General features: G+C 31.2%; 1 long non-coding RNA gene across 1 annotated transcript in view; it reads right to left on the bottom strand.

The window, feature by feature from the left end:
* Nucleotides 1–27923, bottom strand: part of LOC142330218 (uncharacterized) — a 52738-nt gene that overhangs the window by 15944 nt on the left and 8871 nt on the right. The window contains exon 2 of the long non-coding RNA XR_012757731.1: nucleotides 26950–27152. This is a non-coding gene — a long non-coding RNA (uncharacterized LOC142330218). The remainder of the gene's footprint in view (nucleotides 1–26949; nucleotides 27153–27923) is intronic.

The raw sequence follows: 27923 nt of genomic DNA, 5'->3' as shown, positions 1-27923 counted from the left end.
AGTATTTGTTTTCTTATTCTAGATTATATAGATAAATTATATTCCAATAAAAATTAATTTGTTCTTACAACATATTGTAGAGATTGTTATTTGAGGACAAGGTTGAAACGGTTTGGGTGGCAAAGCATGAAACAGTATGTGAAAGCTTCTAGAATGACTGGAAATGTTGAAACATAAAATCATAAATGTATTTTTGATTAGGAACTCTCTGTGTAATATACTATGAAAATATGGCACTCATAAGAATATAACTTGTGACAATTATAATATCTACTACTCTTTATTGTAATGAATTTTATAAATACATCGGCATTAAATTTAATTAACTTCATTATAACTCGGCATTTTTCAGTGTGAAAGCCACTTAAATGATAATATTGTTCTTGTCTTATGTTCCAGTTAGGGTGAATAGTAATAAGATTACAATTCAATGTTAAATTAACAGTAACCAGCATAAATGTTTGGTACTTGAGTACGTAACATATATCAGGTACCATTATCTGTGCTCTGCTTTGCAGTGTACAGCGTACAATGTCAATGGATAACTGAATGTTTCCTGCCTTTGCAGGGAATAGTACATATCAGCAAAAACAAGTGTGCTCTGATTACAGAATACAAATGTATATATCTGTAGGAAATATTACACAATTATGGTCTTACAGATATTGCTATACATGATCTGCATATAATTAATTTCTTCAGCTGATATGTAAGAAGCATAAATATGTTGTAATATTTCAATAAGTGAGTGCGCGACGCGTACGCGTTCAACCGCGTCGGACACCGGCCGTCCTTCGATACGGGGTCAATTCGTTAATGTAGATTACGCGAATGCTATAAGATGGGTGTTACTAACGTTAACACCCATATATATTTTTGTGCTGTTTCTTTACAGGTCCGACTACAGCAGTTCCATCAGCAGCAGTCCTCCCTAATATCCACCCAAAAGAAACACCCCATTTTTTTCAAAACTGTACTTTTTATATTAAAATAATTTTTCTTTAAATTTTATTTATTTTCTAGTTTTAATAGTATTTTTAATTTAGATTTTTAATGAAAATACATAACTGCTTTAATAGTTTTTTTTTAAGTTAAAAATATTTTTAAATGCACAATTTTAAATTGTTTTTTTTTTTTTTTTTTTTTTTTTTTTTAAGAAATAACCTAATTTTATTATGTAAGGAATTTATTTCCATTAAGGGGATGTAATTTATTATTTGTTTTAATAATGATTTTTAAACATAGATTAATTATTATTTTTTATTTAACAATAATTACATTTATTTAAATAATTAAACTTGTTATTATTTAATAAAGGGGGGATACTCCACCTTGGCCCTTTACCCCATCCAGCGAGCTACAGTCTACATTTTCTTCAGTTCATCGCTTCAGCATCAGTCCTCCAGATTATCCGCCCAAGGGGAATAATCTTTTTTTCAAAATTATAATTTTTTTAATATTTAGACTGTTCATTTTTTTTCTTTTCACTAGAAGTTAATTTACATTTAACATTTTTTATTTTAATTTTAATAAAAGCTCATTTTTAGTTATATTACTCTGATTTTATTAAGCGAATTAAAATTTAACAGTAAAATTAATTATAAAGTTTGCTTTTTTAAAGCTTTTTTTTAATTTAGATTTTTCAGATTAGTTTATTTAATTGGTAGCTAGAAAATAATTTTAGAATTAGTGTAATTAATGAAAATCATTTAATTTCTTTTTAACTTTTACTATATACTTTTTCATTAAGGGGGGTATAGTCCACCCTGGCCCTTATCCTCTCAGCGATCTTCAGTCATCATCTACATACTTCTGCAATATTATTTTGTTTTTATTATGTGTTTAGTTTGAATCAGGGCAAGCTCGAAATCGGTGAATTAAATCTGTAAATCAGATATTTATTTAAAGCATATAATAAAATCTTTTATCATTTTTCTTATTTTTAAATACGATTATTACGAGTATGAAATAATTTCAACTTGAACTATTTTAATATTTTCGGAATAAATCTATGTTTTTATACCTCTAATTATTTTCATGTTGTTTCATGAAAATGGATTATCGCCTACGATCGTAAAAAAACAGCAAACCCTGATTTGAACTTTTAGTTTTAAGAAGGCATCATTATCCAGTTCGGCGGTACAGTGGCCTTCTTTGCAGTTCTTCAGCTTCGTATCCACCGGTGCCAAGTCTATACCGGCGGATACCTACAAGTCTGTACCTTGATATCCGGATGATTCATAAAAGCGCTGGTCGATCGTGTTTGAGGAATCAGAAGAAAGAAGACGAATCAACCTGGTTGTTATCGTGGGCTGCAATTGAAGGCCTCTACCACCACAGGGCAATAAAGTTAAGGTAAGTAACACTGCTATTATAATTTGGGGGGAGGGGACAGACTGAGAAATATTATAGTATGTCAATTAACCGTAATTTTTTTTTGTAAGAGAAGTTTTATGATTTTTAAAATAATTATATTTTATATCTTTATCTTATTGATCAAATTATTATAACAAATGTATAAATAAATTAAGTAAAAGAATAAAAATATTTCAATTTCTACAGAGATTTAATTCAATAAAACTGACTTACCCTTTATGTATCTACCCTTTAAATATTTTATACGTAATATGAACTTGATTAGTACTGAAAGTCATGATTATCATCATATCGATCAATATTTGCCACATCAGGTAAATTTTTATGATTTTTCTTTTTCTTATAAAATTGAACTATAATATTTAAATAAGTTTTATAAATTTTTGTTACATTATGTAAATATTTTTAATATGGAATTAAAAAAAAATTTTATGTTATCTATTTAACAATCATTCTAAATATTTAAGCATTATAATGTACAGTTTAGATAACAGGTGCGGTGTTGTTACTGTTAGTATAATCGATAGATTTTTTCATTCTTATGTAATCCAACGAATACTAATGAATGTGATGTTGTGTACAAGTTTTTAAAACGTTTAATTTACGTATTGAAAATACTTTTTTAAGCAAAACAAAAAGGTTAATATTAATGTATTATAATATACATCAGTGGCGGCTTGCGTATAGGCACTGTGGAACTGCAGCATCCCCTATTTCCACTTGATATTATTAATAACATTTAACATAATGTCCCTTTTTCTTTAATTCCTTCTTTATACTTGTACAATATATAATCCTAAGCTTAATGTTCAACCGATTATGGTTTTTAAGCGCACAAATCATATTCTTGAATGCGATAAAATGTAGAATTAAGTTATTATCCTGCTTCCAACTATTCTATGATTCATTGTTTTTTTTCTGTTTTTTTATTTTACAGAAAACTTTAACCCTACCTTGAAAAGGCCCAGAAAAAAATTTTCTGGAGCAGCACCCCCGCCCCCACCTAATTTTAGTTACAAGCTGCCACTGATAATTGTAAATGTATTATTAAAATAATAATATTCATCAATATAAATAAATAATTAAATATTTTTACTTTTTAATAAATTTTTTAACATTTAATAATTTGCTACATTTTTTTAATTATAAAAATACTCTACGTTTATCGCTATTATTAAAAGTATTTATAAAAAAAAGTTCTCCGAATATAAAGAACCAAATTAATTAATTAATCTTTTAGTAATGAAAAATTTTCTTTTAATTTATTATTAATCAAAAAATGAATAAAAAGTTATTAATAAACATAATTAAATATTAAAACACAAAAATTCTATTCTGTTCGATTCAAAACAATAAACATAAAATGACGTGATAACAATACTATTTTATTTCTTTTTATTAAAAAATGTAGAAAATGAGTTTCTTGAACCGTTAAGTTACAGTTTTAACTATTAATTCTATTATAACGATTAACAATGTTCCTTTTAATTAAGTATTTTGGATAAACGGTCTTGTTTTCTTAGATCAATAAATAAATAAATAGATACACAAGCTCTTTTAAGTCGCTTTTTTCAACTCTTTTAAATAATAAAATTGAATTATAACATTGCTATACAATAGCTATCGATTCGATAGTATGTTTTTTCTTAATGTTACTGAATAAATTAATTTTTGTTACTAACGGTACATATATAATACTAACGTCGTTTATTTTATCTCTTTTGTTGCAGGTACGACAACGATTACTTACATAGGTTAAGAGTAAACAGCGTTAATGTGGCTTAACTATTTAGTTTTATAATAACGATTAAAGGGAGGACTACTTACTTCGTAACTGGTGCTCCTTTTCCAGTAGAATTAAGTTTCTTTTTCAGGTAATTATATATTCTTGTTTTGGTTTACAAATATGTGCATGTTAGAGTAAATTTGCATGTTAGAATTAAGGAAAAATCGCGTTTCTCCAGTAGGCCCCTCAGTAGGTTGCAATTGTTTTTTAATCATGTTATGTGTGTTGTGTTTTTTTTACAGGTTCATTATATATTTTAAGTTAGAATTAATTATGTTAAGTCGCGTTCGCGTTCCATACCCCATCCACAGTAGGCCCGATTATAAAGTGGGGTATTATTTTAATATTGTTTTTTTATTTATTTAAGATTAGATTAAGTACATGTTGTTAAGCCATGTTAACCTGAATGCAATTTTCTGAAGTACTGTTTTATTTATTATGTATGTATATTTCAAGTACACCAAACTGTATTTTTATCAATCGCCTTGATATTTTTACTAATTTTGTTTCAGAATATTTGTTTCAGGTATAGATTATGTAATATTTTAACTAATCGATGTTGAAAAAAATGGTGTGAAGAATAAAAAATGAAAAATGGATTCCAAAAGAATTAAAATATTAATAACTTGTTAATCTATTTTATTATTTTTATACTAATATTTCTCCAGATTGTTTCAAGTTTGTTTCAGCTACAGAAAATTGCGATATTTCAACTACTTAATGCTGGAACAACATACTAAACTAACGCTTAGAAAATTTTACATGTGATGAATGTATAACAAAAAATAAGATGAAAAGGCTAATTTCAAAAGTCAAAATTATGATCAGATTAAGATTAACACAATCAACATCTGGATGACATGAGTGAGTATAATTTTAAATTTAATTAGATTATAGAAAAACAATGTAAAACCTCATGATCAGATTTCTTTTACAAAATAACTGAAGGGATTTCTTTTTGTAAGAAAATTTTAATTTTTGACATCGTAAATGGTAAAACATTTCACAGACTGCTCTATTTGAGTTTAAACAGTTTTAGTAAAAATAAACAAGTATAATTAATTAGTCTTATTTATTATAAATAACACAAACTTGTGAAGATTTTTATTATATGGAACATTTTATGTGTCTGAAGATGAATCGATGGCGCTAGTTTTAAATTGAATTTTTTCAATAATTATTTGTAAAGATTTTGCACAATACTATATTTTAGATGTTGTTGTTGTTACCCTACTTTTAGTAGTAAAAGAGTTGCTGTATTCACTATAGAACATTATATTAATTATGTAAGCATCTTAAATCTGCATTTGCCATAGTCTAGCACAAGTTTTATTTTATGTCATACTAAAGATGGGCTCTCTCTTTTTTTGTTTAGCTTTCGGAATCACCGTAAGGTATTACTTCAGGGGATGAATGAGGATGATATGTATGAGTGTGAATGAAGTATAGTCTTGTACAGCATCAGGTCGACCATTCCTGAGATGTGTGGTTAATTGAGACCCGACCGCTAAAGAACACCGGTATCCACAATCTAGTATTCAAACCTGTATAAAAGTAACTCCCTTTACTAGGATTTGAACCTTAGAACTCTTAACTTCAAAATCAGCTGATTTGCGATGATGAGTTAACCACTAGACCACCTCGGCACTGCTAACCTGGTAAGTTAACTGTTATTTAGCAAACTTTGGATCCCCTCTTATAAGTAATCTGTCTTGGTTTGCATTCTGTTACATGAGTTTTGTTTGCATGACATTAAAAATTGCTAATCTGAACAGAAGGCTGAGCAAATACTTTGGACAGTGTAACAAACTTATACCAGACAGTATAAGTGGTTGTTAATGAGATGTAGCAAAATTTGATTGGCATATTTTAAAATGAACTTATGAAATAAAAATAAAAAAACCACGGGCTTTGCATCTCTTCTGTATATCTTGTGCAGAAAATTTAATACAAAGTACAGTAATACAAAGGGATTCATTCATCTATGCTGATTGGTATTCGAATGGTATAGTGTGAAATACAAAATAATTTCAATTTTTTGTTTGCAAAATATCTGTAGTTAAAAAAAAAGATGCTATTCAGTTCATTAATCTACCATTGACATTATTAAGACCTGTGCTTCATGGGCAGGATACTCCTATTTTAAGACTTCAATCTCTGTTACTAGACAATAAAATTTCATCCACCTAGCATATAGAAAAAGTTAATACAATTTCTTCACCGGTCTTTGAAGATTAGAATCTATACCCGCCCAAAGATGAAGGATTTTGTTCACAATTTGGATCTTACTAAATAAATTAACATATAACATATATACAGTTAAAGAAACAATTTGTTTGGAGTTTTAATGGTAGTACTTTCACACTGAGGCACTACACAGTACTTGAAAAACTTTGAATTCATTTTAGACTGTAATTTTCAAAACATTTTAAAGACTCCACTAAACATCTGATTGTTTTATAAGGTGTGGTGTCATAGGAGAGGCAATGACAGTTTGGAGAGTTTTGGTGGAAAATTTTAATTACTTTATAAAAATGCAAAATACGTCGTGTAAATGATCATTTATGTATAACATTTATATTTTAATGAAATAGAGTGTGAGGCATAATATAAACCGGTTTCTCAAAAACAGTCAACTAGCCTATTACCATAGCCTTATTTGTTAATAATAGACTTGTGAAGATTTTTACTATGTGGAACATTTTATGTGTCGCAAGGTGAATCAAGTGTACTAGTTTTAAATTTAATTTTTTTTAATAGTTGTAAAGATTTTGCACAAGGGATTTTTATGCAGAGAAAACAGCATCACAACAGTTTTTCTGTCTGGCCATTTTAGGCGCAACAGATTGTGAGAAGAAGAAAATTTTAGTTCTCCTTTTTTTAAATCTGTTTTTAATATCTCTTTTCACTAAGTTACTCGGTTTATTTTTATAAGTGCACCGATTCAATATTCCTACAAATAAGTTTGGGGAAGAATACGAGTTGTACAAGTAGAAAGTTCTTCTCTTTTTTAGGACATCTCTAGTTAAAAAAATAACCACCTGTTTACTAAGTTTGAAATTTCTCATAGGGTTTACTTGATTATTTTTACAGACATAAATTGCGCTAAGAGAGACAAAACATTAAAATCAGAAACTCCAGCTATAGAATATCAGAACAGCATACAGGAAAAACTAACAAGATAAAGAATAAAAAATTATAAATTATGAGGAAATGTTTTGGTACAAGTAGAATGATGGATAGAATTTGTAATGAAAAACTAAAGCGGTTGTGACATCTTAAAAAAATGTAATGTGGGAAGTTAGCTAATAAATAATTCAAGCAAAACAGAAAAGAAAAGCAACAGACGTAGAGGGATAATTGGAGAAATGCGGCAATGCAAAAAATTATTTCAAATATAAACAGATGAAGTAAGTACTGTGTTCCAAAATTGTTACTTTAAAGAGAATTAAAGTTAAATAATCCAGTTTTGCTTGTGTTTTTTCCATCTAGTTTATTGGAAAAATGATACTGTTAAATTAAATTTTATTATACTATATCTCAAGATGATCTAAATCCAGTTATATTTTAGCCATTTAATATTTGTTTTTTATTAGACTCAGGCTGAGTTTCCCTAGAGAATACCCACCATTAACTGAATCCTAACAAAAACAGTAAATTATTAACATTGAAAAAATTTAAATCTATTTAAAATTGCCTAACCCTTCACTAGATCTGAAGCTTGATACCATCCAGTGGATGAATTCTGTCTTTATAGCTGCTGAAAAATACAGTTGAAAATAGGTTAGAATAAGTCTGCAATATCTGTAATAGTAAATGTTAAAATATTTAATATCAATATTTTAATATTTATTAAAACTAATCGAGCTGATCTTCAAACTTAGTTAAATAAACTGATTTTATTTGAAACAATTTCACAATTAAAATAACAAAATACCAGCTTTTACTATTTACAATAATTTTTAAACTTTTTACATTTTCATTTTACTTTAAACTTCATTTTTCATTTTAAACTTTTTTTATTTTCATTTAGATTAAAACAGAATTTGTATAAAGTGATAATTCTATAAGAACTTTGTGTATTACTCATTCTCTAAGCGATTATTTACTCTTATTTTTTTTTAACCTCCAGGACCACCATTAATTATTGTTTCAGAGGATGAGATGAATGACAAGTAGCATGTGAAAATACCATGCCTGACCGGGATTCGAACCAGAGACCTCCAAATGAAAGGCCAAGACACTAGCATTCGTGCCATGGAGGCCGGCAAAGTGATTATTTACTTAAATGAAACTAACTTTACTAATAATAGCACGAGTATGATGGTTAGTACAATCTTTATAAAATTTTATGATTATTAAATTATATTTCTCTACAGACAAAAAATAATTAAATTAACTAAGTACAAGATAATTAAGTGATTTAAACCGATATAAATTCTTTCTCCAGGATATTAAATTCGGTCACTTTTTAAAAAAATCATAAGATGCAGTGCAGATATTTGTTGAAAACCTTATTCAACAGTTTTTTTTTCTGTAGGGGGAGAAAAAGCTCTTCCAGCTGTAATCAGGTGCGATCTGATGGTAGTGTGGGCTCACACCTTTTAAAAAACCTTCCCCTTCTTCCCGTAGGAACTGGACTTGGCCGCATGGCATGAACACGGTTTCTGTTGTGATAGGTGCGGGATACTTGTACTGCCCGCTTCTGAGCAGCAGGATCTGACATTCACCAGGAGTCATCGGCAGGTGATGACCTACCTGGGTGGGCTCCTGCCGCCCACTCCCGGAGACTGGCCGTCGCCCACTACTCATCCTCCAGCTTACCTTTGATGATGTCTGTAATCATGCACTACCACAGCCCAGCTCCTCCTGCACCTGAGCATACAGCCCATAACATTATCAGGATCTAGATGTCCCAGTGTCTGATAATATTGCTCCCAGTGGTGGCAGTTAAAGACAATATGTTCAACGGAGTCAACCTATTCACATTAGACACAAAGCTGTGACAGCTATTCAACAGCTTGTAAAGCTGCAGATGAACGATAATTTTTCAATCTGTAAAGCTGTTAAAAACAGTACGATACAGTAACAAGATACATTTTTCACTACCCTCAGAGAATGATGAATTTTGATCACCAGACCGAGTAGTAAAAATAGTAGAGTAAAACTCAAAATGATTAGATAATTTATATTCATAGTAAACAATCTTTTAATTAATTTTTTTTTATCATTTTATAATTTAATAGATAATCATATTAACTCTCAGATCAACATATCATGAGATAACTGAATTTTAATGAGCAGAATTTACTCATTAAATTTTAATGAGTAACAATGTTTGAAGATTGCCAATCCGGTGAGTTGAGTGCAGATCCTTCTTTCCTTTTCATCCAGCTATCTGTTGGAAACAACCTTCTCTTGTTTGTAAGGTTCCTTTGCTCCTAAATACTCTTGAAATATCCCTACTTCCTTTACTGTGCCATCACCTCTGTGATCTTCATTCAGGCTTGTATTTCCTCTTACACAGATTCTTTCAGTTATGCTCCTTCTCAATCTTCATTACATGCATAAACCGACTTCAGCCTTGTTCATTTTTTCATTCAGATTTTCCATTCCAGTGCTAGTTTTCATATCCTTGTGGTTGATTGAATGCTTAATCTACCATTATTTATCCTTATTTTACATTCTTTATTACATTTTCAATAACTGGATTTTTCCTTCTTTTTTACCTGCAATCACCCGTGTACTTTTACTGTAAGTCAGTATGAGCAGATAATATGACAAACACTCCCTCCTTTCAGACATAACCACTCTGTAGTAAACTCCTCCATCTTGGAAAATCTACCAGGTTGTTGGATTCCCCTGGCAACGACAAAAATTAATTTTGTATTTTGCTCTTTCCCAAAATACATGAAGTAATAACAATGAAATGCATGATTAATAATAATAATTAATAATGAACTTTGAATTCTACATAGATTGTTTATTACTGTAATTTATTTTTTAAAAATTCATAATATACTAAGAAATTTTTTTTTTTTTTGCAGAATTTTAATTAACTGGATTATAATATTTTATACAATCAATTCAGTATTTCTTTATGAAGTTTATTTATACTAATCAAAGAATTCTTTTGTAATTTGATAAAATATGCTACTGATTGTGAAATTCAATATATGTACTCCACAACAATGATCCCATGAGAAAAAAAAGAATGGTGTAGACAAAGGAAACTTAAGAAGAAACACCCAAACATTAATATTTTTTGTTATTGACATCACACTTTGTATAAATATTATAAATAAAAGTAAGAAATATAATGTATAATAATAAAGAATCTTTCAGTACGTAGAGACAAACATCTTTAGTTAAAAGTATATCTAAATAGATTCTTAGTTGAGGTCAGGTGGAATATATTGGCCAGTTCTTCAACATGATCATGATTGTTCGCATGTGACCAATGGATATTTTGCTGAGAAATGTTACAGGATAACGGCTTTAGGCCACGTATAAGCCTGTCTAGGTCTTCCATTTGTAGGCAGGCTGCAAAGGCACCTGCTAAGGAGGATGGTCCAATTGAATGCGGGAGTCAGCACCTGAGGAAGAAGATGGTGGATCTTATGGGGTATGGATCTGACACTGAGGTGTTGAAGGCAGTCAGGGTGGTTGATAAAGAAGTCAGGAAACTGACCCTGCTTGTAAAAGAGAATACCAAAACTAAGAAGGAGATTAAAGACATTGTCCTGAAGCTCCAGCAGAGTGTTGGTCATCGAGAGAGTCAACGAGGAGGAAGTAGTTCTCCTGTGCAAGAGATTCTGGCGGGAGGAGCGGTTTACTTGCGTGAGTGAACCCAATGCCACCAGTGCTCTGGGGAGTGATGCGGTCCATGTGTTGGATCTTAATGGAAATAGTAGCGGGTACTCTAAGGTGGTGTTTGGTACCTGCAAGGTACTTAGATAGTTAAGAGCCTGAAGGTAAGCTGAGAGCAAGTCTGGTTCTAGCAGAGAATACCAGGCCTGAGTTATTGCTTGGAAATGGGATGGAAATGAATGAACGGCGTAGTTTCATCGTGGTAGTAGATTCCACCAAGAGGGAAGACTCCGTAAAGCTTGAGTGTTATTGAGCATTGCTTAAGATAAACGCGGTGACAAAGCTTGATTTGGCAATGGTAATGCGACGGGTAAGTGACTTCGGACTACTTATCGAGTATGTCGCAAGGAGAGCCAATCGGAGGTACTCTTTCCGGCTGATGGCGGATAGTGCTGCTAAGCAAACAGCCATGGGTGGAGACAAGGGTAGTGTTCAATGAGTAGATATGGTGCCAACCCTAAGTAGGACTCTAGCGGTTAGAGCAGAGGGTCGTTCTTATGCAGTGGCCGTTGCGGGGCTTTGCTGGACAAACACAGAGTTAAAATCTGCTGGATCTGCCGTAGGGTCTCCCGTAGAACATCGGAGGAGCGCTGCTTTCGTTGTGGTCGACCATCATAAGCAGTGTTATAACTGTGCATGGGAGGGGCACCTGAGTAAGGATTGCAGTGAAGTTCAAGTAGCTTCACTGCAATCCCAAGTACCTCAAGTAGCTCTGGAAGGTACAGTGCCTCTATTTAACTGGGATGAAGTGGGAAGAGGGCTTCTCCCCTATGCCAGTATTGTGGGGTCGTTCACTCCTCAGAACATGCTATGCTAGGGTGTCGCACCCAGTAGTGGATGAATTTGGGGAGTTAAGGGTCGGGAATGTAGTCCCTAAGATGCTTGCCTTGGAGGTAGCGAGGGGGGTAAAACTGCCATTGTTGAGGCTATTGTGTGTGGAAGAAAGGCACAGGATAGCGAGTAGGAGTACCTTGCATGGGTCGTAGTTGATGTAGTGCTCTTTTTTGGTTGGGGCTTGTGTTTTATTGTTGTGTATTTCATTATTATTTATAGTATTGTATATATGTAGTCGGGCAAGATTAGTTTCTGTATGTATTAAGTGTATTGAATTTTATGTTTATGCATGATGTTGCATCTTTGGTATTTATGTATGTATTTTGTGTATTTTATTAATCATGTTTTCATTCATGTATAATGTAGGTGAGTACTCAGGTCGGGGCTTATGTTGTATTGTTGTGAATTTTATTGTTTTATTTTTGCATATTATGTGTTTGTCATAGTAGTTTTTTAGTATATTATGTACAATTCTCTAAAAAAGTATTTTCGGTCTTTATATGTAAGCAATTACTTTCAGGAGTATGTTAAGTAGTCTACACACACACACACACACACATATATATATATATATATTGTGGCACGTAAGATTATTTCAGTGTATGAAATTGAACTGAGCAACTAATTGCAATTGTGTGGCCGATAATGTCAGTATGGCCGTTTTGCGTAGGTGGCAACCTCTCACTGGGTGGGGACTGACTAATGCTTTAAAAGTGGGTCCAGCCCTCGGTCAGTACAATTGCAAAAAGAAAAAAGAAAATAGATCTGTGTTACTTTCAAAATCATAAAATCATTAGTTCGGAGCATCTGTGTAAACAGTTAAAACTGTGAATAATAAATACTCTTGTTTATAATAACTATCATAATTATTCAATAAGTCTTCTTGAAAAGTGCATTTTTGAATAAAAAATTCGGTGATTAGAATGTTTTAAAGGGTTAAAAAACACCTAAAACTTATTACCACCTTATTAAGTAAGTAATAAAGTAATTAATCGTGAAAATTATTACAAGTGAGTTTAACAGTTCGAAAGTGGCCAAAATTTTAATAAAAATATTTTAAGTTAAAATTGGCTAAAAGTTTCAAAATAAATTGATTTGATAATTAACTTGGGGGGAATGGATGATCGATCAAAGTTTCAGTTATAATTGCGAAATCATAGATCAATGAAATTATTCAAGAAGACAGACAAATTATAGAAAAATGTTTTGATGGAATTAGTAATTTAAAATTAGTAAAGATAAACCGCATAAGAATGTCCCTCTGCTCTAACCACTAGAGTCCTGTTTTGGGTTGGCACCATATCCGTTTGTTGAACACTACCCTTGTCTCCACCCGTAGCTGTTTGTTTAGCAGCTCTATCTGCCACCAGCCGGAAAGAGTACCTCTGATCAGCTCTCCTTGCGACATACTTGGCAACCTTCTGAGAAGGCATTTACCCACCGCATTGATTGCCAAGTCAAGCTTTGTCACCGCGTTAATCTTAAGCAATGCTCGATAACACTCGAGCTTTGCAGTCTTCTCCCTTTGCGAAATCTATAACCACGACAAAACTACACTGCTCATTCATCTCTATCCCATCACCAAGCAATACCTCAGACCTGGTATTCTTTGCTAGAACCAGACTTGCTCTCAGCTTACCTTCACACTATGTAACTGTCTAATTACCCTGCAGGCATCAAACACCACCTTGGAGTTGATGTTTAGACAAAAATGGATCAAAGAATAATTTTCATTTGATCGTACAATAAAATGCAAAAATTCATTCAAATGTACGTTGAACTACCACTGTAAAACATGAGTGAGATTTGATTACAGCTTACCAATAGAATTAAATAAACCAGATTTCACATACGGAGGGAAATTAAGCATTATCCAATTGACAGAAGTTTATTACACATATTTATTTTATAATAAAGCGAAGGAAAAATAGTCAAGATAGTATGAGCTAGATTAAAAACTTAAAGAACTACACCTTCAGAATTTTTAACTAAGTATAAACTGGTGATAGCAAGAGATCCTGGTGCTTCGCTGCTGTTGGTAGGCTTGACGAAGATAATCTGCTGAAGATGACGTTGACCGGCGAAATATCATGGTGAGAAGTGGCTGCCTTGGTAGAGGGTATCCTCAAAACCAAGATGGCACAGGAATTATTGCACGAGGGCTAGCCTTCATATGACAGATGCTGAGGGGACACCCTGTACAAGGAGGTAGTTGGGGGCTCCCCTGGGGTCGTCACTACTGTCAAGGTGTGCAGGACTCTCCAACCCATCGGCTTGGGACCGACAATGACCTGATCTATAGTGTTTCTGACATTGGATCTAGACAGCGACCTCCTCCTGTTATTGTGGTGTTGTAGATCGAACCCCTACTAGACCGGTTGCTCCACAAGTGAATAGACGTAGAGAGGAAGAAGTTCCACTGTGAACGGAGGCTACATTATTGTGGATAATGTGTTCTGCCAAAGCATGCATGGTGGGCAGGATAGGGATAGCCTACGCATGGAGGTGGTTAGGGGCCATTGGGTCACTGCCACTGGTGATATGTGTAAGACTCCCAACACCGCCCTGTATATATAAAATGGCAGTCAAGAGGATTTCTTTTTGAAAAAGAAGTTTTATATATATTTGTGAAATCCATCTCCTAGACTATTATAATTATTAGGAGAGATTTCCAAATTAAATTATGGAATGTAAATTACATCCAGGAATAGACACTGATTCTTACCACAATATAGTTGTGTCTAAATGTAAGGTGAGGTACAGAAAACAAAGAAAAAATGGGATAATAAAGGCCAAAAAAAAGAATGATATGAAATAAAAATTGGGACAAACATAAAGACAACTATTACAAAAAACAAGATTTTACAAAAAATGAGGAAATAAAATTAACAGAGGAAATAATTTTAATCAAGAAAGCGACTTCAAATAGAAATATGTCTAAAGAAAATGACATATCTTACATTGACGTTTGAAATTTTTTCCACTTTTTAGCAACGTAACTGTTAAGCACAATGAACACTTTTCTTAGGATGTGTCAGAGATGGAAACGTGCTTCCAGGGAAAATGGTCTAAAGATGCTTGCCGATTACTGTTGGGGAATGAAAAGAGTTGTTCTGAGGATGATTCAGAAGAAAACTAAAGAAAAACAGATATTAGGTAAGGTACTTTAGGCTTTATAATTCATTAATCAGGTTTTCTTTAAATTAGCGTTACTAAATATCCTGACCTTCAATTTAATTTTGGTTAAAAAGTTTAAAAAGTTAAAATTTTTGTTTAAATTTAACATTATAGCGTTTTTAAAATTTTATTTGAATTTTTTGATTGTTTATTTTATATAACCGCTTAGAAGAGGGGGTGTATCTATTAAAATGATTTATAGAAGTAAATTTGATGTAAAATCAAGTCTGTAACCCTTTTATTGAATGCTAGGAGAGAAATTATTTGAATTGCGCAAAAAACAACTGTATTAAAACCATTTTTCTGTAGTGTAATTCATGGTAATATTTTTTAACATTATATAATGGTGAAGAGAGCAATTTGTTTTTTTTTTATGAGTAAGAGTAAATATAATTCTCTGTTTATTTAAACCAAATGTACAACTTTTTTTTGTAATGTTTAAATAATCATCACAAAATAAAATAATAAATAAATAATCTTCCTGACGAAGTCAGGAATAATGAATTAAGGTGATCGATATCTATTATTAAATTTCACAATATTAAGATATAATTTATTCTGATAAAAAATGATTAACTTTTGTCGCTCTTATGCTAAGGGGTTTAATATACTTTTCTTTTTTTTTTATTTATTTACAGCTGTGTTTGCCATGATTTCAACTTTTGTTGTTCATTAACTTTACAGAGGAATTTGAAACGATGAGAATAAAAATTTTCACCAGATTACAGTTAAATTAAGGTGCACCGTTCTACGATCATAAGTAAGTACAATATTACTTACATTTAGTAGAAAAAAAAAGTTTTATTTTTCAGTAAAATCTGGAGTTAAACATTATTCTTATTAGTGCAAATCTTTTTTTCTGCCCGGCATTACGAAGAGATGTCCAAGATTGCCATCAGTTTTAGTGGAAATTCTTGTTAGATTTAGAGTTCTTTTTCATCTTTATCTTAATTGAAATCGTGCAGCTATGTACGACTCTAAATGTTTATATAATGATTATGAATTTGTAGTTTTCAAAATTCCTAAATAATCTCTTCAAACTTCAAATAAATTGAAACTATACATACGCACAAAAGAACAAGTATTGTATCTCAAATTAACTAGTATTTATTTCTGGTTTGTAAAATATAACTTTTCAAATATAAGATTTTTTGTTATGACATACCATAATTTATTTTCACCTGTCTGATGGCGTGGCTTAGACCCGGTCTAAATTAACCCTCCCAAACTTTTCAACACCTTTATTTTACCAAGCTGAGTATTTTGACTACCCCAGTACTACTTTGTGATTTAGTGTAACATTTGTTTTTAGATTGTTATTTTCAACGAATAGCTTTATTTAGTTTTGAAATACAGTTTTTCAAATAATTAAAAGTATTAAAAACTGAACGTAGAACCAAAGCACAATAAATTTTATATCATTCACAAGAGAAATTCAATAATGGACACCTGTAAAATTAAAAATGTAAACGTTTTGGCTGTCATTGCAGTAAACTAGTGCTTTGCCTCAAAATAACAAATAACATTTTTGAACTGTTCATTCAGGTACATTTTTGCATAACATGCAGTTCACAGTAACAGTTTCTTCTTTGTGTATATTACAAACAAGTTTCTTGCACATTACACAATAGAATCGTGTTTTACTATCTTCATTTCTCTTGCAATCTTGACAGCACTGTGATGGTAACTTGGAACTTTCAGGTTGGATTACTGCTGTCGGAATTTCAGTACCACATGCTTTCAGTGCATCTTTTACTTCCTTATTAAGACTGTTGATATTTCTAGCTCTTTCCTCCATGTTGCCTTTGCCAAGAACAAATGTCAGCTCAGTCATGAAAAGTTTCCATCGGCTCCGATTTTTCTCCTGCCACTCAGGAAATGTTTGTGTGTACAGAATTTATGCATTCAGTGCTGCAATATCTACCATCTCCATGAAAAGTCTTAGTGGCCACCCCCTGGTTCCTCTAACACAGCTGTATTCTCTTGTCATTTTGTCTCCATTATCTACGGCACCTTTAGTTTTGTTGTAATGGAGTATTATTTCAGATTTGTATTCACTTCCTTCACCCCTCACTTGACTCTCATGATGCTGAGTAGAGAGTAAGATTACCGACTTACTCCTTTTTGGAACACGGAAATCTAGTCATTTGTGAAACCAAACATTGAAGAATGAACTTCTTTCTGGGCAAAAATTCCTTCAGAATCTCTTTCTTATCGGAATACAGGGTACCAACCAGTGTCATGTTTTGTTTTAATAGTTCAGCAGCCAAGGGACAACCGGTGAAAAAATTATCAGTTGTCATTTTTGGCATTTCACACTAAGTAGGGAAGTCTCACAACCCCACCAATATATCCTGTCAATAATAACTATGAAAACAAAAAAAAAAATGGGTCAGTCATGAATGTGAATACAATTTCAATCATTTCAGGACAAAGTCATGAAACCACAAGTATGTATCTCTTCACATAAAATTATTATAAGGAAAATATCAACCTGGGTTAGTTAGAATACCTTGCTTGGTAATGTGAGGGTTAATGAAGTTTCTTTTGCAGTACTACTTTAGCAGAATAAAAAATCAAATATTTATATAATTGATTTTTCATAATTCTGACAAAAAAATGAAAGTAACATAGTATTTAGATTTTAATTAGAAGTCATTATTAGTTGTAAGAAACAAGTAAACTCATTTGCGCGTATTATATTTATTAGTGTAATAGTAAGAATTTTTTCTGAATCCTTTCAAATTTTAGTTCTTTTATTCCATATTTTATATTACCCCTCTTTTTCATTTTTAGTAACATTAGAGTTCCATTTCCAGTTTTATATACTGGAACTAAGAAACCTAAAAATTCTATAGAATTTTAAGTAGATTTCATACGAAAGTTATCTATTGTAATGGGTACCATGATTTGCCTTCTAGAAAATTTTGACATATCTTTGCGTTTCACATCCCCCAGACCCCAAAACCACCATCAGTTCAAAAGATTATTTATATATATATATATATATATATATCTGTATACATTTCACTTTCTTGTGGACACAATAACTGCCATAATTTTTCACCAATCACTTTCAAATTATACATTAAATATAACAATCCAAAATCTCGGTTGAATTCATTAATGGGCAAAATCAGACCACGGGGGGATTTTTTCTAAAAAACAAAATATCCCTATAACTTTCTTAAGTAAAATATCAAATTTCTTTAAAGTTCCTACTATTCTTTAGATAAGGGCCTAAGACTTATCTAAGTAAAAATTTTTGATATCACCAACTATCAGTCCAAGGGGTGGAAAAAATGAGGTTTCGAAGACAAAAAAAATCATACCTTCTTCAATAGGCACAGTATCAAATAGGTTTAAAGTGGTTGTTAGTCCTCTAAACATGACTTTAAAACCTTTGTCTGAAACAATTTTTGATATGATCAACCCTTACAGCAAGGGATGACTGAAATATACCTGAAATTGTAAGAAGATGGGGCTTGTTGTAGGCTAAACATGTGAAACTTTATTTCACATGCAACCATTGTTGTATTGAGTAAATTTAAAGTTTTTCTTAACTTTAAGGTAGAAATCTTTTTTATCCCTTACTTAGCACCGGTGAAATCTACCTCCACCTTTCGGCATGCCAAAAAGTTTTTTTTTTCCACTAATGGATCACTTCTGAATAATAATTAGGTATTTTTTATGTTTGTAAACGAATTTTATGATTTTTAAATTCAGGAATTAACATTATTTTTTATTATACCATTCATTATTTTCAATAATTTTGTTACAAATTCAATAATTTGATAATAAATGTAATCGATTTAACCTAATAGGTAAATTTAAAAATAATACATAATACTTTCAAAAAAGGAAAAAGACATAATGTTTAATTAAAAACAAAAAATTATGTAGTTATTAATTCAAACAAATCAGGACATAGATAATTTGAATTCTCAATACATCAAATTTTTGAACATACAGTATATTATTATAAACTAACATTATAATAGAACACCAAAATAAATTATGGAAAACGATAAATACTCATGTCATTTATATATTTTTATTGTGGAAGTTGAATAAATTGTAAAGAAATACCTTACAGCAAGCAACAGCAGAATATTTTTAAATGGCCAGAATCATAATTAATAGACTATTAACAAAATATTTATTTTTTACAAATGAAAAGTTATGTGAAATTTTGCTAATTTTTTTATGTCTCATTACTTTACAATTTATTACTCCAAAATTTAACTGCAGTAATCTTCTTGAATCAGAAGATTCAAGCCTTCTGAGACGGCTAGTATAGTACAATCTCTACTAGAAAAACACCATAACAGGATGCAGGTGGATTGGAGAAATAAGAGAGGATCTTAAGGAAACTGTCTTACACCAGAAGACACCACATAAGATAAAATTAAACAAGAAAATCAAAAACAAAGACGCCTGCTTCACACTCGCTAGAAAAACATACAACACGAACATTTTTAACACTAGAAAGGGCACATAGAACAGAACTTATTAAAAAGTACTGGCAGGAACGCAACGCTCAAACAGTCCCATCAAAGAGACTTTGATAATGGCTGACCAAAATGTTCTTATTATGTGGTCATAAAAAATTATATATATGTCTCTTCTTTCAATTATATTTTTCCAAATGCTTCTTTCTTCATCAATTTGTCGCAAAACCTTTTCATTTGTCACTTATCTACCCATCTGATTTTTAACATTCCCCTATAACACAACATTTCAAAATCTTCTAATCTTTTCTTTTCAGGTACTCCGATTGTCCAAGTTTCACTTCCATATAAAGCTATGCTCCAAACACATACTTTCAAAAATGTTATCCTGACATTTAAATTAATTTTTGATGTAAACAAATTATATTTCTGAATAAACGCTCATTTCACCTGTGCTATTCGGCATTTTATATCGCTCCCGCTTCGTCCATCTTTAGTAATTCTACTTTCCAGATAACAAAATTCTGCTACGTCCATAATCTTACTCTTCCTATTTTTATATTCAGTGGTCCATCTACATTATTTCTACTACATCTAATTACTTTTGTTTTGCTCTTGTTATGTTCATGCGTAAAACTTCTTCCAAATCGTTCATTGTTTCTTCTAAATTTTTTTTACTCTCGGCCATAATTAGCATATCGTCAAAAAATCGTAGCATCTTTATCTTTTCACCTTGTACTGTTACTCCGGATCTAAATTGTTCTTTAACATCATTAACTGCTAGTTCTATGTAAAGATTAAAAAGTAACAGAATAGGGAACATCCTTGTCGAATTCCCTTTTTTATTACGGTTTCTTTCTTAATTTCTTCAATAATTACTGTTGCTGTTTGGTTCCTATAAATGTTAGCAATTGTTCTTCTATCTCTGTAATTGAAACGTAAATTTTTTAAAATGCAGAACATTTTATTCCAGTCTACGTTATCAAATTTAATCATTTGTTTTTCTTTAATCTTCCTTCTACTGTTAATCTGAGCCCTAAAATTGCTTCCCTTGTCCCTATACTTTTCCTGAAACCAAACTGGCCTTCTCCTAACACTTCTTCCACTCTCCTTTCAATTCTTATGCAAGAATTCTATTTAAGATTTTTGATTTGTGACTAGTTAAGCTAATGTTTCTGTATTCCTCACATTTATCTGCTCCTGCTTTCTTTGGTATCATAACTATAACACTCTTTTTGGAATCTAGCGGAACAGATATACGATGTATATAACGTATAAAATATATTATTATTAACTGATCAGAATACAAGATTTAATTAACTCATTTAAATAAACTTTCTTGGATGCTAAAGTAACATCTTGAAACTTCAAAGCCAAGAGGAAAAATGATCTGTCATTAACGGTGAGCCTTTATGGCGTAAGCCATACTGCTGGATTGAAAGCACGGGAATCTGTCGATTCATTCAACTACAGCCAACAAAGTCTATTTTTTGTGAAGGTAGATCCTTTCGATGGCTAAATTCTTGCTTGTGACCATAACTGTGTATAGACATCGACCGCAATGGTAATCGCGCAGCTAAAAGAAGAGTTGTTACACTAAATTAGTCTAGTCATAAAAGGGGAGTCCCTGACTTCTTTTAACTTTATTTTATTTTAGCAATTATAAGGCCAAATTTGGTATTCGATGTGAGAGTAGTCTACGTACATTTGACTAGGGACTAATAGCTCTATCTACGCTATTATCTATTTTATACCTGAATATAAGTTTTAAATATTTAACTTTAACAGTAAAATGACTGCTAAGTAAGATGCAATTAGCAACAGTTCCAAAGACTGGACTGCAGGTCTATATGCCATCATTAGGTAGCCTAACGAGGTAGCACAAGAAAAATTAGTTAAAAAATAAAAATTGATTCATTAAATTTTAATTTCCCTCATCTAGAGTTGAAAACGATTTGTTTGTTTACGTCACTTGTATGAAAGGGACAATTCTGTTCATACATTTTGTAAATTAATCATATAGTAAACGATATTTTCTCATTAAAGCACAATAATTTTTTTGATTTATTTATAACTGGAAAATAACTGATGTTTTTATTTTGTTGCAAACCCCAGAAATACATATATATGACAAATATCAGTACGCAGGAACCGATCAGAATAGATTACGTAATTGTAAATTTCTATGTTTGAGTTTATTGTTCAAAGAACTTTTATTCTGTTAATCCATATATCGATTGCATTCATTGTAATTTTCCTTATATTATATAAGCCTTTTTTAATATTGTATCAAAAATGTATTCATAATCGATTGTTAGAATTGAAGATACTCGTGCTTGTAATGAACCACCGTGACACATAATGTGTTTTTTCATTCCATTCTTTTTATATTCTTCTGAAGACGGGTGTAACAGGTGAAAACCTTTCGATATATTTTATCGATAAGAGATTGTAGATTGTTGTTATTATTATATAATTTTTATTTCTTTTTGCAGGGAAAAAGGATGGATATCATCAGATGTGGAAGAAATTTATAAATCATAAAGATTTATTATAATTAAAATTGTAATATTATCGTAATGTATAAGTTGTTTTTACTATGTTATAAGCCTGTAATGTGAAATGTATCACAGACATAAATATTGTTAGCCTGTTCTTATCAAGGTTTTGCCACGGTTTCCCTTGATACAATAGGGCAAATGCCGGAACAGTTCGGTTAGTTTTCCGTGGAATTTAATCTTTGATATCATTATTCTCACCTAAAATAATAATAAAAATAAATATTTATTTATAATTTTATTTTTTGTAGTTTTTTTTTCATTACCTGCTTAATGCCGAATTAATGTGACCCCATTTAACCACTAAAAGTTGAAATTTAGCTCAAATACTTTTTACTTCCTTTACTTCGTACAAGGAAGTAAAAAGGATTAATTTTCTATCGGCTAGATGGCGCTCCGCCGTATTACAGCAACCGTGTCCGTGCTGCATTATACATCGTTTTCAAAACAAGCGGAATGGAATAGGAGGGCTGATCGCACGGCCACCAAGGAACCTAAACCCCATTAGATTTCTTTTTGGGAGGGCATGCAAAAATCATTATTCGGAAAAAAATCCGCAATATCAACCATCTACAGAAGAGGATTGTTGCAGTGCGACGGTAGCATACATTACACTCGACATCCTGACGAGTACGTGGGAAGAGCTGGATTACCGTCTGGACATTTGCAGGGCAACGAACGGTACATATATCGAAGTACACCAAGAAAAACTTCAGAATCTACCCGTTAAGGATAGACACTAATGTACAGTAAGTAAGTTATACTACCTTAAATATAATGCCGTTTAAATCGTACTTGAAATCAAACAGTTCTTATATAAACACTCTGTATGTATATTTATTTGCGAGTAAAATCATATTTCTATGGTTTGCATAATTTTTCCATACGCAACAGACATCCACACGTGGATCTAACTTACGAAGGATATCTCTACAGTAAATTTAAAGTAAAGTTTTAAGCGATTCAACGGAACATTTTGGCTGATAGGTTATATATAGTAAATACAATTTGATGCTGTGTTAATAAATTGTACTAAATCGCCTGAGGTTGTGTTTATTTTTTAGTATAATACAATTTTTAACTGATTTTAATTTTTTTTTTCATTTAATTAAATATTTTGTGACATTCATTGTCATGAATTTATCACGGTTATGTATTTATCATGATTTCCCTTGATCTATCCAGGAAAATCTTGAGCGGTTCTTTTACTTTCCCGTCTAAATAACGCAATAATAGAGCTGTAGTTCTAGAAGGAAAAAGTATCGTAATCTGTCTGATTTGGGCATATGCGATTTTCGCCGGATCTTGACGTTTTCGCATCTACGGAATCCAAAAAACAGGATGGAAATTTTCCGAATGTTAATGTTCGTATGTACGAGTGTGAGAGTTCGGTGTTGGCCTCTAAATCTTCGACCAGATCAACCGGACCGATTTTGACCAAAGATGGTCAGTTTATTTCTACATATGGGGCGTTGATGCGTTAAATTTTCAACTTAAAAACTCAAGGGGGCGAGGCTGTAGAGCAAGGGCACCCTCAGTATCTCGAGATTTCACCTAATTAAAGTCATATTTTTAAAAAAAATAAAAATATTTGCGAAATCGCACACCTCCACCCCAATAAATGCTTTAAACTACTGCTATACGAGTATATTGTGACGTCAAAGGTGAGCGGTAAAATTAAATAATATTTAAAGTGTAAAAAAAATAATTCGGACTGGCCGGGTCTCGAACTCGATCGCCCGGTTAATTAAGTACCTGGTGTGTTAAGCCTCACAAGCTGCAACAATCTTCCGACGGTATAAGCGAAATTTGTTCTGTAACTTGTGAAATACACTAGTTAGTGCCGATTGTTGCCTCTAGTACCGTCACACCTGCGCGAATTAAATACGGTATGCGCGCGCGCGCGCTTTAGTTAGAATCATTGAATTAAGTAAACGAATAAATATATTTAAATAAAATAATAAATATTTTAAATTAAGTTGTGTGTGTAAGCCGTGCATCAGAATTAGAAATAATGGTTATTGAAGACTACAGAATAAAAAATTCACAGTCCATTTATTTTATTCTATTTCTATAAAAAATTATATTTTATTTATATATTTTTATTTTTTTTTTTGAGTAAAATCAAAACTAGTAAACGGTTGCATAACTTCCCCAGATTTCCTCTTGACTGATTTTTATTTCAAATACGCCATTGATATTTAGAGTACAATCGCGAAATATTTTTAAATATCGAGTAATAAAATTTGAGTCAGATTTGAACCCCTTTGTCAAATTACGTTTTTACTATAAAAATTATGCAGTATTGAAAGTATATCGAGGAAAAAATCAAATTTCTTAGTAAAACATTTTGTTTCCTAGTCGATCTCCCCTTTATCAAATTATACTGCTTTAGATTATTTATAATTTAAAAAATATATATATAAAGCTGTAATGAGGATTACTTGAAATTACAAAAAAAAACCTCAAGAAGAAAATATGTTTCTTCAATTAAAATTTAGATTTGCTTAAATTCAAATAGTTGGCTGGCCAGGTAAAATTAAATAAGTCTTGTCTGGTAAGGTAAAATGTTTTGCCTTAATTCTTGCCAGTTTGGTAAAATTCAGCCAGACTGTAGATCCAAATAAAAGAGTAAACGCGATGGTTTTTCTTTTCTTTATAAAATCTGAAGTGAAAAATCGAAAGAAATTGGTTTGAGAACTGTATTTTTAGTAGTTTCTGAGAAATCACGGGTTAAAAGACAAAAGATGTGTACATTTCCTGCATTATGCTTCCGTTACTGAACAGTTTCAAAAAAAAATTTAACATCGGTTGTTTATTTAAAAACAATTAAATTATTTCATTCTACATAAACAATATTACTGTGTCGATAAAATTTTAAATTATACCGATTAAAAAGCAAAAAAAAAACTCAATTTCCTGTATCCTGTTAACCGTGTAAACAAATATAAATCATTTTCATTAACGCCTTTTGAATTGTGAATTATTATATATTTAGTCGCTTAATTTAGTTATCTCGATATTATTTCATCTGTTTTTATATTTATGGACTTTAATCGAACCTAACTTTATTTTTTAATCGATAGTGAAATTTGTCATGCCGACCTGATTAAGGTTTTACCACGGTTTCCCTTGATACATCCGCACAAATTCCGGGACAGTTCCTTTTTTTTTATTAATGAAATAGCGTATTTACGCGTTCCCGAGTATTATATACTCTTATATAATATATTATTCTACACTAATCGGAATAAAAAAATTATTTATTAACTTAATTAAACCCCAAAAGAAAAATTTATAGAGGTATCTTTTACTTTCACGTCTCAATTGAAAGTAGATGAATAACTTTAGGCGACAGAACAATCAAATAGTGTAGTGCGGTGGTGTGTAGCTTTTATTTTATATATAGTCAGTTCGATTCACGGTAAGGGTGTGACATTTTTTATTATATGATCAACATCTACATTGATTCACTATAAATGTTGAATATCTCTCTAGAGAGACTAAATTTGAACCGCAGTTCTGCTACGTCAAACATTAGACGCGGGTGTGCGTGCGTGCGAACTCTTGCATTACTGATAAAGACATATACACATATAGTTTTATCAAGCTGTAACATTAGATTTTATTAAATAATAGAAAGCTTCATCAACAACTTCTTGTAAATAAATTTGTACCTTCAAAACTAGATTGTATGTCAGTTAAATCTAGTTTTGAAGGTACAAATTTATTTACTGTAATACATAATTTGTGCTAGATTTAAAAAAATTCAGATTATAATAAAAGCGAAGTGTTTAATAAAAAAAATTAAATATAAATAAAATAAATGTAATAAGTAAATTCCTTATAGTAATAAATGCTTTAATAGAAAAACAATAGTTCGATAGGCAATGATAAAATAAAACAATAATTTATAAAATTGTATGGTTCATACGCTCTCAGAGGTAATTATTTTTTTGTTTTATTTTTTTGGGATGACGCATAAGTAATAACAACTGTTAGTCTGACTATACGTCGATGGTGCGGGGGAGAGGGGGGATGAAACAAATGCAGCAGGTGGCTAACTTCACTCTGATTGGCTACCCACGTACAGTACTGGTCACGCGATGGTACAACAATTCAAATACAACCGTAAATGTGCGTACGTGTGTGTGTATTTCTGTCTAATAACAAAGTTAATATCCCTATTATATTTCTTATATAGACGTTCGATATAATTAAATTAAATCAAGATTTGTTGATCATTTTATATCTATTATTACATTTTATTTAAAATAATAATTAATCTCCCTTAATTTTAATAATTTTTTAAAAAATATTACGATTAAATTTATCAGTTTTGTAAAGTAATTTACAAAAAAAAATATTCTAATATTACATAATAACAGATAAAATTTTTCCAGTTTTATTTACAATTCGACCTAGTAATCTTTATTCCTAACACGTATTAATACCTAATACATTTTTCTATTTATTTATTTGTACGGGCAATAGACCGACATTCAGTTCGTCGCTTACTTTTATTTCAAATTTTAATAAAGCGTATAAAAAAGCCAATTCTGACCGAAATTTGAACACAGAACTTTCTGTCTACCTGTATTACCTGCAATTCTGGTATCTTTTGCCAATGTTTACATTACTATTATTTTTGTTTTTATTCTTTATTCTCGTAAATACAAGTTTAAAATTATAATTTATCACCGATAAATTTCAAACATTTTAAAATACGAAATTTAATATTTCAGAAACGACTAAAAGTGAAATACAAAATACCGTAAGAATTTGGTACGAAATTATATACGCAGTTATTATATATATGCAGTACGTGATAAGAAAACAAAAATAATAACACTTATTTTAAGCTATATTAAAATAATATTAATATAAAGAAACTTACCTCGATTAATAATGAAGGTCATTAAACACCAAAACAAAATAAACAACGTATAAGAAATAGTTAAACAAGAATGACCGCAGACACGAGGATCCAAATTGAACTGCATATCACAGCAACATCTGTAATGTCGCTAGATTCCATAAGCTTTCGTTCTCTGCCACGCACGTTATTTCTCTGTCGCTTCAAACAACGTCCGAACAAATCTGCAAAATAAATTATGAAAATTGGCGCGCCAACTAAAATGTATTACCTACACTGTACTGTTTCTCCTCTCATAATAACAACCGACAGTATAGCATTAATGTTTTACAGATTTGAAAACTTTTAATTTTACAAAATAATAACTGAAACCAAATTTTCGCTTAAACCTATGTATACAAAGTTAACAAAGGAACGTAACCAACGTTAAACTGTAATGTTAAGGTTTTCAGTTATTTCCTTTTATTCGAACCCGGGACCTCCGGATAAAAGGCCCCGCAATTAGTCGAAAAATGTTTGAGTAACAAACATTAATCTCAGATTATATTTAATTTGAATCACAATTTTGTAACAAGAAAATCTCTGTAGAACAACCGAATGATATACTGAGGGGTTTGGGTTCGATTCTTGGCTTGGACTCACATGTTTAATGCCTATCTGGGTATTGTCAGTTAAAAGAACGTTACTCGTGGTCTGAAGATCTAAGGTTTTTTCTCAGCTTGGAGAGGGTTTGCAGCAGCGTAATATGCTTATAATTAAAAAAAAAAAAAAAATAATTCATAACGTTAAGACACTGTAGTTGATTGTTAGTTGCCGCACAGAATTACTTTCGTAATGCTTCTGTCTCAGATCGCTTATATTCATATAAATATTAGATAGAATCGATTTATTCTTCCTACAGTTCAGATTTACTGACGTAAATCATCTGTAAATAAGTTCATAATAAAAATGTTAATAAAGAACCGATTGGATACGCTGGAGAGGTCTCGGGTTAG

Source organism: Lycorma delicatula, chromosome 9 (genome assembly GCF_047948215.1).
Source record: "Lycorma delicatula isolate Av1 chromosome 9, ASM4794821v1, whole genome shotgun sequence".
Lineage (NCBI taxonomy): Eukaryota > Metazoa > Arthropoda > Insecta > Hemiptera > Fulgoridae > Lycorma > Lycorma delicatula.
The sequence above is the reverse complement of the archived record's forward strand: the minus strand, read 5'-3'. Positions and strand labels throughout refer to the sequence as shown.